This window comes from Vombatus ursinus, unplaced genomic scaffold (genome assembly GCF_900497805.2).
Source record: "Vombatus ursinus unplaced genomic scaffold, bare-nosed wombat genome assembly UNPS02004596.1, whole genome shotgun sequence".
Taxonomy (NCBI): domain Eukaryota; kingdom Metazoa; phylum Chordata; class Mammalia; order Diprotodontia; family Vombatidae; genus Vombatus; species Vombatus ursinus.
This window is the reverse complement of record NW_020944374.1, coordinates 2,830,793-2,846,595: the sequence shown is the minus strand read 5'-3', so window position 1 is coordinate 2,846,595 and position 15,803 is coordinate 2,830,793. Positions and strand designations below refer to the sequence as shown.

The window sequence follows — 15,803 nt, the reverse complement described above, 5'->3', positions numbered from 1 at the left end:
TTGTCATGCCCACAAACCTAATAATCAAGTGCTTGAAAATAAGACTTTTTTGCAACCCTCATATTGAAATAAAAAAATGTCTGCCATGTAAGAAAATGTATACCGATCCAATGTACATGTGTGCATGTGAATGAGTATTATCTAAGTATGTAGTTCAGGGAATGGGAAAAATTGTGGTACAGGAGAAACTTCATGTGAGAAAATGTAATAAATGCAGGACAAGTGAAAGTTAAAAACAAATGAATTTGTAAGTCTATGAGGCTGCCGAATCCATGGGGGGGGGGGGTGTTACTACCTACACAGGTGAATTCTTTGCATATTCAGTAGTATCACGAAGTCTAGAAAACATTGAAGCATCCCCCAGAGACCCTTTACCTGTAGACACAAAAGAGCTTCAACATTGTGAGTGAATGTGGCTTGACTTAAAGAATTCACCTAGCTCAGGGGTGGGGAACTTGTGGCCTCAAAGCTACATGTGGCCCTCTAGGTCCTTGGGTGCAGCCTTTTGACTGAGTCCAAGTTTTACAGAACAAATCCTTTGATTAAAGGGATTTGTTCTATAAAGTTTGGATTCAGTCAAAGGGTCATGCTTGAGGACCGAGAGGGCCGCACGTGGCCTCGAGACTGCAGGTTCCCCACCCCTGAGTCCAGGACACACAACTAGAGCACAACCCTTGGTGTATGAACGTTGTGCTGATGATGGCTCTCTACCACGTGTACACATTTTCTAGCAGAAGGAAGGAAGAAAGGAAAGGGAGTATTTTTTAAGCATCTACTATTTACTAGGCACTTTACAAATATTATCTCATTTGATCTGCGTAACAATTACTAGAAAGCAGGTGACATTATTATTCCCATTTTACAATTGAGGAAACTGAGGAAGACAGTGGTTAAGTGACTTGCCCAGGATCACAGCTACTACATCTCTGAGGCTGGATTTGAATTAAGGTTTTCCTGATTTCAGGGCCATTGCTTTACCCACTTCACCACATCGCACTGGGAATGGGTTTAAGGTAAATCCTCCACACTTTTACCTTGTCCAATCTCTATGATTTCTGCAAAAGGGCAGTGTGGGATCATACTGGGAAATACCATCTCACTATGAACTTTTCACTTGTTTAATGCTACCTTCTTCAAGTTTACTTTGAAGAGGGACAACTCTTGGGAAATATCATATCCTATGGGGAAGTTGGGGTAAAACTTCACTTAACATTGCTTACTTGGGAAACATGGAGATGAGATATTTAACTGATTTCATAGGCGTTCCCTCTTTTACGTTGCCTTGATTTGTTTTGTTTTGCAATGATGTCACTAATGCATTATAATCAAAACCTCACTGCTAATGTAATTGATGATCATTTATGTCATTTACAGCATGAATTTCTAAGAAACAGCTCCCTATAATATTGTACTTATCATGGAGTAACCTTCTCCATATCTAACATTGACTAATTGTGTGACCCTGGGTTGATAACTTCAGCTCTCTAAATATCCATTTCCTCATCTCTACAATAGCATAATAATGCCTGCCTCCCATGGTTGTAGGACTCAAATGAGATGATGTATGTAAAGTGCTTTATAAACCTTAAAGTGTTATGTAAATGTCAGCTATTATAACTCTTATTATTACCTAACCTCATCTTTTTCACAGAACCCTTTTAATGCCTATACTTACATTTGCATTATGTAGATTCAGTATAAGAGAAAATCATGCTATTTTATTATTATAACACCATGGACTTGTGTTTCTGACAATTTAAAGACTGTTTTCCATTTTCTCTTTGGACTGCCAAGAACCAGTCTCAGTACCTGGCACATAGAAAATGCCTAATGAATGCTTGTTGAATAAATTGAAAGAAAGAATTAAAAAAGTTGGGACATTTTGGAATTTTTTTTTTCATTAGCATCATGAATATGTACAATATAATTAATAGGTTATACTGGGATTCAGTTTTTGAAGTACAGAAGAAATTCAACTCTTGTTTTATGGTGATAGTTGCTATTTTCCTCCTTGGCAATAGAAAAGAAGTGGTGAACTCAAATTGAATCCCCTTTTTTTTTTTGCAAGTGGAGGGGCAGGAAGGAGAGGTATTCTTTTGAACTCAACAGGGGTTGCCATATGCAAACAATTTTTACCTGATTGGTCTAATAGTCGACCAACTTATGAGTAACATATTTGTTTTCAGCTGGATTGGTTCTCAGACTTTAGGCAATCTTCCTCCAGAAACATCAGACTGCATTTGGATAGCAGAGCATTTAAGAAACCAGGATTGCCTGTAGATCATGGTGAGACAATGGCATTTTGAACTGTTACACTGAAAATTCAAAAGTATTTTAAATACATATAAAAGACAATAAAATAGTTTCATTGGTACATATGCTCCTCTTAACTCTCTACTTGTCACCAATTTTAGCTCATGATTTATTGCTTCATTTGGCATGTATCTTTTTCCTTTGTTTCTTCTGAAAAGAAAAAGAACTCTTGAAGATAATGAAATTTGCCCCTTTGCACTACTGTTAAGTCACCGCACAGTCTGGTTTATAAAATTAGGGTTGGAAATCTGCAGTCCCATAATGACCAGGATATATTGCTAGTTTAGGAGCACCCTATTGGGAGAACAAATTCTTGTCTGCAGAGAAAAACTTGGTTTGAAAATGTTACTATCCAGTGGACACATCATTTTATGTCTCAAAGTTGGCTGCCAAAAGCAGCAGTTATAAAAGCAAAAAGACAGCTGCAAATTTTAAACCTTTGATGTAATGTATACCATGCTATTTTCTTTTGGAAGCCAATAATATGCTCTTGTCACTTAACAATTTCAGCAGTGTACACATAATTGTTTCCATGAACAAATGGCTGGATTATGCTAAGTGGCTGATTTGAAGTAGTGTTTTCCTTATTCATCCAGAGTCCATATTCTTCTCTTTCTGTTTTCAGTTTTATGACCGATGTCATCTGGAAATTTCTATTTAAGTAATTTTCATTTATTTTGATGTTAGGGGAAGTGCAGAAACAGTTTGGTTGAAATAGTTTATCCCTTATTTTTATTGTTGCTTGGCAAGTTTACACATGCTGAAATGATTCTTCGGGGCTAGAGAGAGACTGTGCACTTGGAGGAGTCCTGCAGCTCAGAAGTCATTCATAACTTTTCAGTACAAATATTTTCTCCTTCCAAGCAAAGAAGAAGACCTCCCTGTTACTACAAGCACCAGGATCCTGGATTGTTAAATAGCAACATGAATGGATAACAAATTTAGGGGAGTCAACAGTGGGGGGGTTCTGATAAGAGATTCCAGCTCCTTTATGTGCAAAACCCATAAAATTATCATACTATGTAATGTCTTTGTGTGCATCTTTACACAAATGTTTCAGCTAGTTAACTGTACTGGTGAATTAATTCAGATTCAGCTGATTTGTTTTTGATCAAGGATTTGTATATGGAAATCCACTTACCTTTTTGGGGGGACTTGATTAGTAAAGTTAGGTCAAACAAATAAAGAAGTAATATCAGTCCAGGCATAAATAAAACAACAAATATACATTGTCAAAACAGAGGTTTGTCCCTCTTTTAAAATTGACTAACAATCCTGTTTTGTTTTATAGATATGACTTCATTTGATATGACCAATTAGTTGTATGTGTGTATACATACAGTGTTATTCAGTCAGAAATTACAGTCACTCCCGCAGTCAAATCTGCATCACTGGAGGGGAATATTCTCATCAGTGAAATGATTAAGTGCCTTGGGAAGTCATACTCAAAAGTACTGATTTGACCCATTCACACTGACCCATTCTGGGCAGCTCTGGTCTGTGTCCTCTCATTAAGTTCACCATAGAACAGCAGAAAGAAATTTAAGTGTGGAGGTCAGAAGAGAGTTTAGGGTTAGATAAGTTGATCTGAGAAACATCAGCATAGAGATAACTGACACCATAGGAGCTAATGAGAGGTGAAATAGTATAGAGGGAGAAGAGTCCCAGAACAGAGCCCGAGGGGACGTTCAAAGTTAGTGGCCCTGACCTGCATGAAGATCCAGTAAAGGAGACCAAGAAGGATTGGTCAGACAGGTAGGAGGAGAGCCAGCATAGAGCGGTATCCCAGAAATCTAGAAAGGAGGTAATCACTGGCAAAAGCTGCAGAGAAGTCAAGGATTGGGGTTGAAAATGACCATTGGATTTAGCAATTAATAAATCCTTGGTAACTTTAGAGAGAGGATTTTTGATTGAGTATGTTTGGAAGCCAGACTGTGGAGAATTAAAAAGAATGAGAGGAAAGAAATTGGAAGTAGTTATTGTAGGCAGACTTTTCAAGGAGTTCAGCCACAAAAAGGAGAAGACATATGCAATGCTAGTGGAAATGGACAGATCAAGTGAGGGTGTCCAAAATAGAAATCATTATCCTTCTACTCAGCCCATGTTCTTTCTTCTCCTGTTACTGTCAAGGGCGTCACTATCCTTCTAGTCACCCAGGTTAAAAGCCTTGGTGTCATCCTAGATTCTTTTCTCTTGCTCACACCATACATCTAAACGATTGCTATAACTTATAACTTCTGCCTCTGCAGCATCTCTTCTGAACACTTCCTTCCCTCTACTGAAATAGATACCATTTGAGTTCAGGGCTTTTTTACCTCTTGCTGGACTGTTGCAATAGTCTTAACAATATGTCTCTCTGCTTCAAATGTCTCCCCACTCCAATCTGTCTTCCACACAGTTGTCAAAGTGAATTTCTTTAGGTGGTTTCCAGAGGAAGATATCCAATCTATCAATAGCCATATTTTTTAAAACAATGCTAAATAACTAATAATTAGAGAAATGAAAATTAAAGCCACTCTGAAATACTATCTCATACCCACCAGATTGGCAAAGTTGGGAAGGGAATATGGATATGTTAGAGAGACTATGGGAAAACAGGTACATTAATGCACTGTAGGTGAACTGTGATCTGGTCTACCATTTTGGAACTATGCCCCAAAGTTTATTTAGCTGTGCATACCGTTTGACCCACCAATACCATCACTCTTTGTTGTTGTCGTTCAGTTGTTTTAATTGTGTCCGACTCTCCATGACCCCACTTGCAGTTTTCTTGGCAGATACTGAAGTGGTTTGCCATTTCTTTCTCCAGCTCATTTTACAGATGAGGAAACTGAGGCAAACAGGGTTCAGTGACTTGCCCAGGGTCACACAGCTGGTAAGAGTCTGAGGCTGGATTTGAACTCAGGTCTTTCTGACTCCAGACCCAATGCTTTATCCACTATGCTACCTAACTGCCCTGTAAAACAAAGATAAATGAAAAAAGAAAAGAACCCATTTGTACAAAAATATTTATAGAAGCTTTTTGTAGTGGCAAAGTCTTGGAAACTGAGGGGGTGTTACCATAATTTGGAGATTGGCTAAACAGGTTGTGGTATAGAATATGATGGAATACTGTCCTGTAAAAAAATGATGAAAGAGGTGGTTGGAAATCTAGGAAGACTTGTATGAATGAATACAGGCTGAAGTGAACAAAACCAGGAGAGTAATTTCTACAATGGCAGTGTTTTAAAGATGAACAATTTTGAATTGCTTGGACACTCTGATCAACAGAACAATTAGCCACAATTCCAAAGGACTCATTAGGAAACATGGGACCACTTCCAGGTAGAGAAGTGATTGACTCTGTGCATACTGAGGCCTTTTTTTTTTTTTTTTGATACAGCAAGTGTGGGAATTTTAGCTTGACTATACATTCACAGCAGGAGGGTTGGTTTTCCTTGCTTTCTTAAAAGAGGGGCTGGGAGGGTGTAGTGAAGTGGAGAGAATGTGAACTTGCAAATAAAATAAAATTGAACTAAAAATAATAAAGTGAATTTCACCTCATTGCTTAATAAGCATTCTGTTACTTCCAGAATCAAATATAAAATAATCTTTTTGATATTTAAAACTCTTCACAACTAGTCACTTCCTACCTTACCAGTCTTCTTATACTCTGATCCACATACTCTACAGTTCAGCCATACTGGCCTGCCTGCTCTTCCTTGCACCACGATTTCATTTCCCACATCTGTGCCTTTGCTCTAGAGTTGTTCCCCATGTTTGGAATGGTCTCCTTCCTACCTTTTACCTTATACTGAAGTGCCAACTGCTCTAGGAGGCCCTTCCTGTTTCTCCTAGCTGCTAGGGCATCCCCTCCAAAATGACATTCTATAGACCCTGATTTATTTCGTTTGATCTGTGTTGTCTGTGTTGTCTCCCCCATGAGAATGTAAGCTATTCGAGGGCAGGGACTGTTTTGTTTTTCACTGTGTCCCCAGTACTTAACAGCGCCTGGCACATAGTGTTGAACAAATGCTTGCTGATTGATTTTTGACCTCTTTCTAGCATCTAATAATGCTGACCCTCCCCTTCCTTGTGTATCCTCTTTCTTACTTGGGTCTGTATGACACTGCTGTGTCATGGTTCTTTTCCTACCTGTCAGACTCTTCTTTCTCAGTCTGTCCACAAGTTCATCATCCCTGTCTTGAGCCTTGTAGCAGATTGTCCCTCAAGTCTCTGTACACATCTCTTTGCAGTCTATCCTTAGGTGATTATGTGGGCTCCCATGGATTCAGTTATCTCCGTACAGGTGATTCCCAAATCCACATGGCCAGCTTTCATCTCTCCTGGATTTCAGTTCCATATCTCCATATCATGTAAATAAATAAAATTTTACACACCCAGAGCAATATTCTTTGTATTTTCCTCTAAACCCATCTCACATCTGAACATCTTTGTTTCTCCCAAGAGCACCATCATTCTTCTGATCATCTAGGTTTGCAGCCTAGGATTCATAATTGATTCTTCACCTCTCACCCCCATCTCCACTTATTTCCAAAATCTTGTCTCTTAAATCTCACCATCACCTTTGACGTGAACTACCGAAAAGGTCTTCTAATTAGCCTCCGCATCCAATTTCTCCCCTCTGTAATCTATTTTCCATGTGACTGCAAAAATGTAATTTCTAGAGCATAGGTCTGACCATGTCACTCCTGTGTTCAAGAAACTTCAGTGGCTTTCCATTTCCTTGAGATCCAAGTGTCTCTATTTAGCTTTTAAAGCCCTACTCTGGTTCCATCCAACATAAGTTTCCAAGTTGATTATTCCCTCTCACATAAGCTAGGACCCAGTCAAATTGGTTTTGCCATTTCCCTGTGTATGACATTACATTTCCTATCTCCATGTTTTTGTACTGGTTGCCCCCCATGCCTGGAATATTCTCCTTCCACACCTCTACTCTTTGGAAGCAGAGGTGTCTTCACCCCATACCTGTCTTTGAGGCTCTGCTTAAGGGCCAGCTTTGTGAAGAGATCTTTCCTGGTTGTCCCAGTTGTTAGTGCCCTACTTCCAGATCATGTTGTATCTTATTAGTAGAATGTCAGTTCCTTGAGGGCAAGAATTGTCTCAATTTGTATATGCCTAGTGCCTAGAATAATGCTCACTACATAATAAGTACTTAATAAATACTGGTTTTTTTTTTCCTTTTGTCTAGACTTGTGATTTTATTGCTATAGGTACTCCCAGTGAGGAAATGCTCTCTTCCAGTATACTAACATAGGTTGGCACCTATTACACAGCTTATGCTTTGAGTGCCTGGGACACTAAGAAGTTAAATAATTCATCTTTTTTTTTTTTAAAGTAATTCCTTTTACCTCAAACAGTCAGTATAGTATGTGTTATTATAGTATGTGACGAAGTTTAAACCCTTTTCTTTCTGATCTGAGTACTGTTTTCTGTGAAACATGCTGCATTGCTCTTCATGTATGTGTATACAAATTTATTTATATGTATATTGTGCCTACATTATGTATTTGTTTGATCTTTCTTGGGATTTCATCAATATAGGACATTCTCAGAGTAAAATCTTCCTCTGTGAATGGTGACCAGCAATTTATCTATGACTTTATGATCTAAGACAGTTGCCTGGGGAACTGAAAGATTAAGTAACTTACCCAGAGGCAGAGGCAGAATGAGAGCCCAGTTCTTCCTGACTTGAAGGCCAGCCTCTTATCCACGATGGCATCATACACATGATAGACAGATATACATGTGTATGTAAATATATTGCATATACATGTTCTACATGAACACACATGTTATACATCTATTTGTGTGTATATAACATGTGTTAACATGTGCCTACATACATGTGTGCCTGTTTCTCCTATGTTTATATAGGATTATAATTGCCTTTTAAAGAGTGTCAATCTATACTTGAAGAAACAGAATGAATACTTTGGCTCTTGTTTACTACTGTCTTCTACCCTGAGCCTATAAGACTTAAAATAAAGGAATATCTTGTTTTTCAACAAGTTCGGTTTCAGTTGTTCCAGATTGAATTAGTGTAAATAAAATAGAAAGAAGGGCCCTAGCAAATCAATACTGCATTGGTAGTAAACTGGAAAATACTGACAAATTATCCTTTTAGGGCTTAGCAAGGTTTAATCTAAACATCGTTTTCTCCTGACAGTATGAGAGAGAAGAGGGTAATTTATTACACAATCTTGATATGGATGAGAAAAGACTGCTGTTTGTTCTTCACCACCCTGACTTGTTCTCTTTCAACCAGTTCAATTTCTGGTTTGCACCAGGAAATAATTCTCAAATACTGTGATTTTATTTCTTGAAGTTTTAATACCACAGCATTTTTTCCTTATTGTGGTACATTTGGATACTCAGTAATTTGGGAAGTATAAATGTTAAAATGCTGTGTTGAGATATAGGTTTACCTCACTCTACAGAAAAGATGTATTCCTGAAGAGCTGTATGTAAGTGGAATTTATGTGTAAGAGCAGACTGGCCAATGAAAGCCCGGTCTTGATGACTGTACAGTGCTCTCTGCCTGGTTCAATCTTCCATGTTGAAGGTGGATAGGAGAGAGCCATGAAATATCTGCACATGCTTTAAGTCAAAATCAGTTTTTCAAGAAAATTTTGGTGAATCTTTCTTTATAGTAAGAGTAATCATTCCTTAAAATTCTTTTGTTCCTATAATTTTGGATTTGTGGATATTGAAGTCATAATTGAAGGAGACCACATTATAAAACTAGTTTTTCTTCCTTAGCAAAAGAAAGTTAGGATTTTTTCTGAAGCTTTTTAATTTTTTTCGTCAGATGTCTCTCGTTCTGTGTGGTTGACAGTGAACCAAAAGATGTGGAAAAGAAATTAGCCTTAGCAACTTGGTCATCTTTATGACTTTTGGGGGTTTGTATAATATTTTCCAAAATAGATAAAAGGAAAAAGTTTTCCGCTTTGCTTGAGTGATATGGATTTAACTAAAATAGATCATCCTTGCTTTAGTTTGCATATTTTGCTTAAAAAGTATAATATTTGATGCATCATTTTAAGTAACATGCTTACATTTATCCAAATTATAATGGGAAAATGTTATCCAATACTATCTACTGAGGTTCCACATTTGGTGGATCCTCCGCTACTCCCCGCTGCTATCACTCTTGATTAACTTATGGGAGGACATAGATCAAACGAGTCATATAGGATGGACAGCAATCTCCATCATTGGAAAGAATGCCCCCATGGATGAGATCACACATCCACTGGACTAGTATCACATAATAAAGTAGTATATGCCTAAATACTCAGCCAACATTTGGAATCAGATGCGTTGATGAAGTATAAAATAGTGATCAATTATTTTCTCTGTAGTGTGCTTAGCCCTAATAATTACTCCTATTTCTGCAGTGCTTTAAGTCCTACCAAGCATTTTCCTCAGAAACAACCCTGTCAAGAAGGTAGGTGAAGCATTGTTAACCCTATTTTACAGATGAGGAAATGCAGCTCAAAACACTTCAATGATTTGTCAAGGTCACAAAGCTCGTGTCAGGGCAGAGATTTACAAATCCAGTTCCCTTGCTCTTACATGACACTGTCTCCTATGTTTACTTAAGTGGAATATTTACAGACATTTTGACATAAGGATATCAGAAACCAAAATACTGTAGATCAGTCAAGGTAAGGTGAAATTGATTATCAGGAGTCATTCACAATGGGAGCAGAAAAGAGGACTTTTAAAGAACTTTAAATTCAGTGAAGCTTGAATGTAATGGTTGAAGTGAAAACAACTGAAAAGAAAGTGTCCTACTGTAGCTAAAAAAAAAAGCAAAAACAAAAACAACAAAACAACAAAAACAACAAAAGCCAGTCTTTAAAAGGTCATGCTATAGAAATTCAGTTGGAGCTGCTCTGGAAAGTGCTGACCTGCAAGGGTCAGAGAAAGTGTTGCCTCACTTATTTATGATCACATAATAACTGATCAAGGGTCTCATCATTGAAGGCACATAGGCTGATTGCTAAGCTGATGGAAGTTTGAAAAGAGAAATATTTTTCTCCTGAAGCATTGAAAAAGGCAGACATCACCTTTGAGCACGTATTTGAAAAAGTGCCGATTATAATTAAAAATTCACATCTGATCAACATACTAATGTGAGAACTAGAAAAGCTGTGGCAGATAAACATGAATTGCTCAGTCTAGCCAGCAGTAATCATCTGGGGAGGAGCTTGCAATTGTTGATGGACAGAGTGGATGAAATGAACCAGGATATTGTTAAATATAACACCTATATGAGAAACACCAGTAAGCAGCATCAACAGAAACATCAGTATCAGCAATGCCTTCAGCAGGAGAATCTACAGCACTAGAGTAGAGGAGAACCTCCCCTCCCTGAGGAGGACACGTCCAAAGAGATCAAACTTCCTCAGCCGCCTGCGAGGATGGATTCACTCCTTATTGCGGGCCAAATGAACACTTACTGCCAAAACATCAAAGAGTCTGCTGCACAGAACTTGGGCAAACTCTTCATGTCTCAGACTTCCCAAGAATACAACTAGAAAGAGGAAACCCATGATTTCCGGTCTGATAAGTCGTTTCCAGATAAGGTTCTGATATATATTCTGATATCACCTGCAGAAAGCTCTTCCAAGAAATAGAATTTTCTTAATGAAAATGACAGTATTCATTTGATATCATTGACTCACTTTGGCAGTAGAATTGTTCTTATGAAAAAATAAAATTTGTTTCTAATATTTAAAAAAATCTTTGCTGGATGTCCTCTATCACAAAGCCGTACCTTTGGCAAGCATACCTGTAACTATTTTGTCCCTTGTGTGGTATTATTTAATCCAGGAGTTTTTGAATGAGTTATTTCTACTTTTGCATCTTCTGGGAATCACAAATGCTATTGAAGCATGAGTGAGAGAAACCTTATTGTAAAAAAGCTTGTAAGGAAGCATTTTAATCAACCAAATTGAATGTTATGTATGTGCAATTAACAAGCAGTAAGCACAGTGAGATCTTATGTTCTCTATATCTTTCAATTAATTGTGAGATGCTAATTATGTGGTCAATTGTCAAATATCCCTTGTGAAAGCCTGCTTGTTCCCTACAAATATCCTCATCAAGGATGTCCTCAATATAGTTGATAGTAATGAAGATTTTTGTATGAATGGGAGAGTAAGTATATTAGTCAATAGTTTTTGATGTTCTTTGGGTTTCTTTTTGCTGTATTTAGATATATCCAAGATTTTTTTCCATACCTTTCATATTTTCCTCTCCTTTAGATATTTCAATTAGGTATTTCAATCTGTCAATGTCCTCACAATAGTATCACCTTTAGGATTGATCTCCTTTGTATATACTTGGTCAGTATGGCTACTTCTACCATATTTCTTCTCCTTAGTGCTGTTTATAACTCCTTAATAAATACTTTGTACATGATTTTAAGATACAAATGTAGTGGTTCCCTTATTCTTGATGAAGAAAGCAGTTTGTTAAAATGACTTTTGCAATTTTTTCCATTGTTCTTCTGTTTGTAAGTGTCCTTATCTTTTCGTCCTTGAATGTCTATGGGATACCTTATTTAGCTGGATTTCTTGCCAAGCTTTCTTTAAACTGGTTTTACCCTCCACTAATTTCTCTCTGCTTAATGCGATAGTACTCATAATCATCTATCTATCTTCTTTTTAAAACTTGCAGACAAGTTTATATTCTAACTAAGTATTGCCCGTGGAAACAAAGGGCGAGTTATTTGGCAAGTCGTACATTTTCTGACTAAAGTGTTTGGCCCCCTTTTGTCTCCTTGTTATGTCAACTAATTTATATTGGCTAAATTTCTGACTGAAATTTCTCTAGTCTGTTGTGATATAGTTCCCTCGTCCTCTTCTTATCTTTTATTTTCAGTTATTTGTTTAATTTCAGGTTTGACTGCTTAAATGAGTTGTATCTTTTTCTCACTTTAATTATTTCTTTTTTAAAGCTGTGATGAATCAATAATATGACAGTACACAGACAACTGACTCAGGGTCAGCTCACTCCCACATCAATAACAAGTCTTTTCTTGTCTGTTAAAATAAAATGATTTGATAATTTATGGTGTAATTTGATGTTTACCTTGTCTAGCACCCACTAATTTTTTCTTAAAAGAAAGCATTCGTGATTTAGAGGCATCCATGTACTGTGTAGTCTACAAGTTCCTAGCTACCCTCATTTTTATTCCTGAACTCTACTTTCCCGTGTATTTCCATGTTTACTTTTTCTTTGAAGTTGTCATATATCAGAGTATATGTTGATTTGATTTGGTCTTAAGTTCTTCATAGAACTTCACCACCATTTTGTCTTCAACAACTGATGTTGGTACACGAACTGCAGTTATTTTCATGGTCGGTATGCTTCAGTCTGCACTCAGAGTTAATCACTTCTCTCTCTGGAGATGGATAACATATTTTATCATAATTCCTTTGGAAGTGTTGTGGATCATTGTATTTCTCAAAGTAGCTAAGTCTTTCACTATTGATTATCAATCGTTGTTGTTGAGTCATTTTTCAGTCATGTCCAACTCTTTGTGACCCCATTTGAGGTTATCTTGGCAAAGATACTAGAGTAGTTTGTCATTCCATTCTCCAGCTCATTTTACAGATGAGAAACTGAGGCAAACTGGGTTAAGTGACTTGGCCGGGGTCACATAACTAGTGTCTGAGGCCAGATTTGAACTCATGAAGATGAATCTTCCTGATTCTGGGTCCAATATTCTGTCTACTATTCTACCTAGCTACTCCTGCTCATGGGTAGGCCAAGCCAATATAATAAAAATGACAGTGCTGCCTAAATTAATTTACTTATTCAGTACCATACCAAGCAGAGTACCAAAAACTATTTTATAGAACTAGAAAAAAATAACAGAATTCATCTGGAAGAACAAAAGGTCAAGAATATCAAGGGAATCAATGGAAAAAAAATGTGAAGGAAGGTTACCTAGTAGTACCTGATCTCAAACTATTACAGAATGGTAATCATCAAAACAATCTGGTACTGGTAAAAGTAGAGCGGTGGATCAGTGGAATAGATTAGATACACAATTCATAGTAGTAAATGGCGATAGTAATTTAGTGTTTGATAAACCCAAATATCTAAGCTTTTGGGACAGGAACTCACTATTTGACAAAAATTGTTGGGAAAACTGGAAAGCTATTTAGCAGAAACTAGGTAGAGACCAGTAGATCACACTGTATACCAAGATAAAGTGGTACATGATTTAGATATAAAAGATAATATAAGCTAAGGAGAGGAGCATGGGAAATTTTTCCTGTCACATCTCTAGGTAAGGGAAGAAATTACCAAATAAGAGAGAGCATTACAAGATATAAAATGGATAATTTTGATTGCATTGATTTAAAACATTTGTTGAACAAAACAGAACCAATGCAGTCAAAATTAAAAGAGAAGCAGGAAACTGGGGGGGGGGGGGAATTTATAGTAAATTTGTCTGATAAAAGTCTCATTTTTCCATTATATAGAGAATTGAGTCAATTAGAATGAATTAAAATATGAGTCGTTTCCCAGTTGGTAAAAGATCAAATTATATGAACAGTTTTCAGATGAAGAAAAAATGCTCTAAATCACTGTTGGTTAGAGAAATGCAAATTAAAACAACTCTGAGGTACCATCTCACACCTATTAGACTGTCTAATGTGACAGAAAAGGAAAATGACAAATGTTGGTGGGGATGTGGAAAAGTTGGGACACTAATACATTATTGGTGGTATGGTAAACTGATGCGAACATTCTGGAGAGCAATTTGAAACTATGGCCAAAGGGATATAAAACTCTGCATATACTTTCACCTGGAAATACCACTACTAGATCTGTATCCCAGAAAAGATCAAAGGAAAAGGACAAAGACCTATGTGTACCAAAATATTTATAGCAACTCTTTTTGTGGTGGCAAAGAATTGGAAATTGAGGGGATGCCTATCAATTAGGGAATGGCTGGAGAAGCTGTGGTATGTGAATGTGATGGAATACTACTGTGGTATATGAAATGATGAGTAGGATGGTTTCAGAAAAAACCTGCAAAGACTTACATGAACTGATACAAAGCAAAGTGAACACAACCATGAAAACATTATACACAGTAAAAGCAATATCATATGATGATCAACTGTAAATTACTTAGCTATTCTCAGCAATGCATTGTTCCAAGAAAATTCTGAAGGACTTATGATGAAAAATGCTATCAACCTCCAAGGACAGAATTAATGGTGTCTAAATACAGATTGAAGCTTTTTTTACTTTATTTTTCTTGGGGTTTTTTGGGGAGAGATGTCTGTTTTCTTTTGCAACATGGCTAATATGGAGGTTTGTTTTGCATGACTTTACTGTATAATCTATATCAAATTTATTACCTTTCAATGAGGGAGGAGAAGAGAAGAAGCAAGGAGGGAGAGAATTTGGAACTCAAAAATAAAAAAAACAAATGTTGAAAATTTTTTTACACCTAATTGAAAAGTATTTAACGAACTGAATAAAAATCTCAAGTAAAATTTTTTAAAAAAATAAACCTTTGAATTAGGTAGTCTTAGCTCTTTTTTTTTTTTTTTTTTTTTTTTTTTTTTACAGATGAGGAAAGTGAGACTTGGCTAGTATCATATAGATAGTAACTGTTTGAGGTAAGACCCAGGTCTTGTTCGCTCAAAGTTCAGTACCCTAATAGCTAATACTAATATATCATAGTGCATCCAGTAGTTAAAATGCCTTTTGCCCTTTCTAAAACTGTTTAATCATATTTTTTCAGCTGGTGTTTTCTAAATTGCTTTTTGAAAAATTTTCCTACTCCCTATAACATTTCAACATTGTTTTGGACCTGGTAAGACTCCCTCCTCATATATTAGCTAAGTCAGTTAGTGACCCATACCCCCACACTCTTGTGTGGCACAGTTCACCATGTGATGAGGCCTTTGAGAATGATCCAAGTTGCTTAGATGACAGATACTTGGGGAATTCGACTTGATCCTTTCTTTGTCTTTTATGTTACAGTCCAATTTAAACTTGACCTACTATGTTTACTGAAGCATTTCTTTGTGCTTTATTTCAAGTCCCATTCATTCCCCTATTATTTGTTTTTTTCTTTGTTGGGAAAATATGTCTTATACCATATTTGAAGCTTTTTATACCTCCTTACAAGGTTGAGCTTTTTTAGATTCCCTCTTGTTATGCACACAAACACACAATACACATTTGGTTTTCACAATCACAACCAAAGAGCAATGTATGACAAACCAGCTCAATGGATGGAGTTTGAAATAAGGAGAAGAGGAACTGGGATTATTCCCTGTCTAGTCTCTTTATTGCTTTCAACTTCACCTATGCTTCTCATCTGTTCACAACATTTGTCTCTGATGAACAAAGTGAAAAGCAACAGAGACAAGGAGAGAAAGGAAGAAAACGAAGAAGCAAGAAGTAATGAAGGAGTAACTACCTTACAATAGTTTGTTCATGTA

At 36.8% G+C, this 15,803-nt stretch overlaps 1 protein-coding gene and 1 pseudogene across 1 annotated transcript in view; both read left to right on the top strand.

Annotated features, from left to right (window-relative positions):
• TENM1 (teneurin transmembrane protein 1) overlaps positions 1 to 15,803 on the top strand; it is a 540,368-nt gene that overhangs the window by 95,800 nt on the left and 428,765 nt on the right. The gene's annotated exons all lie outside the window — the stretch shown is intronic.
• Positions 587 to 10,859, top strand: LOC114025281 (annotated as a pseudogene).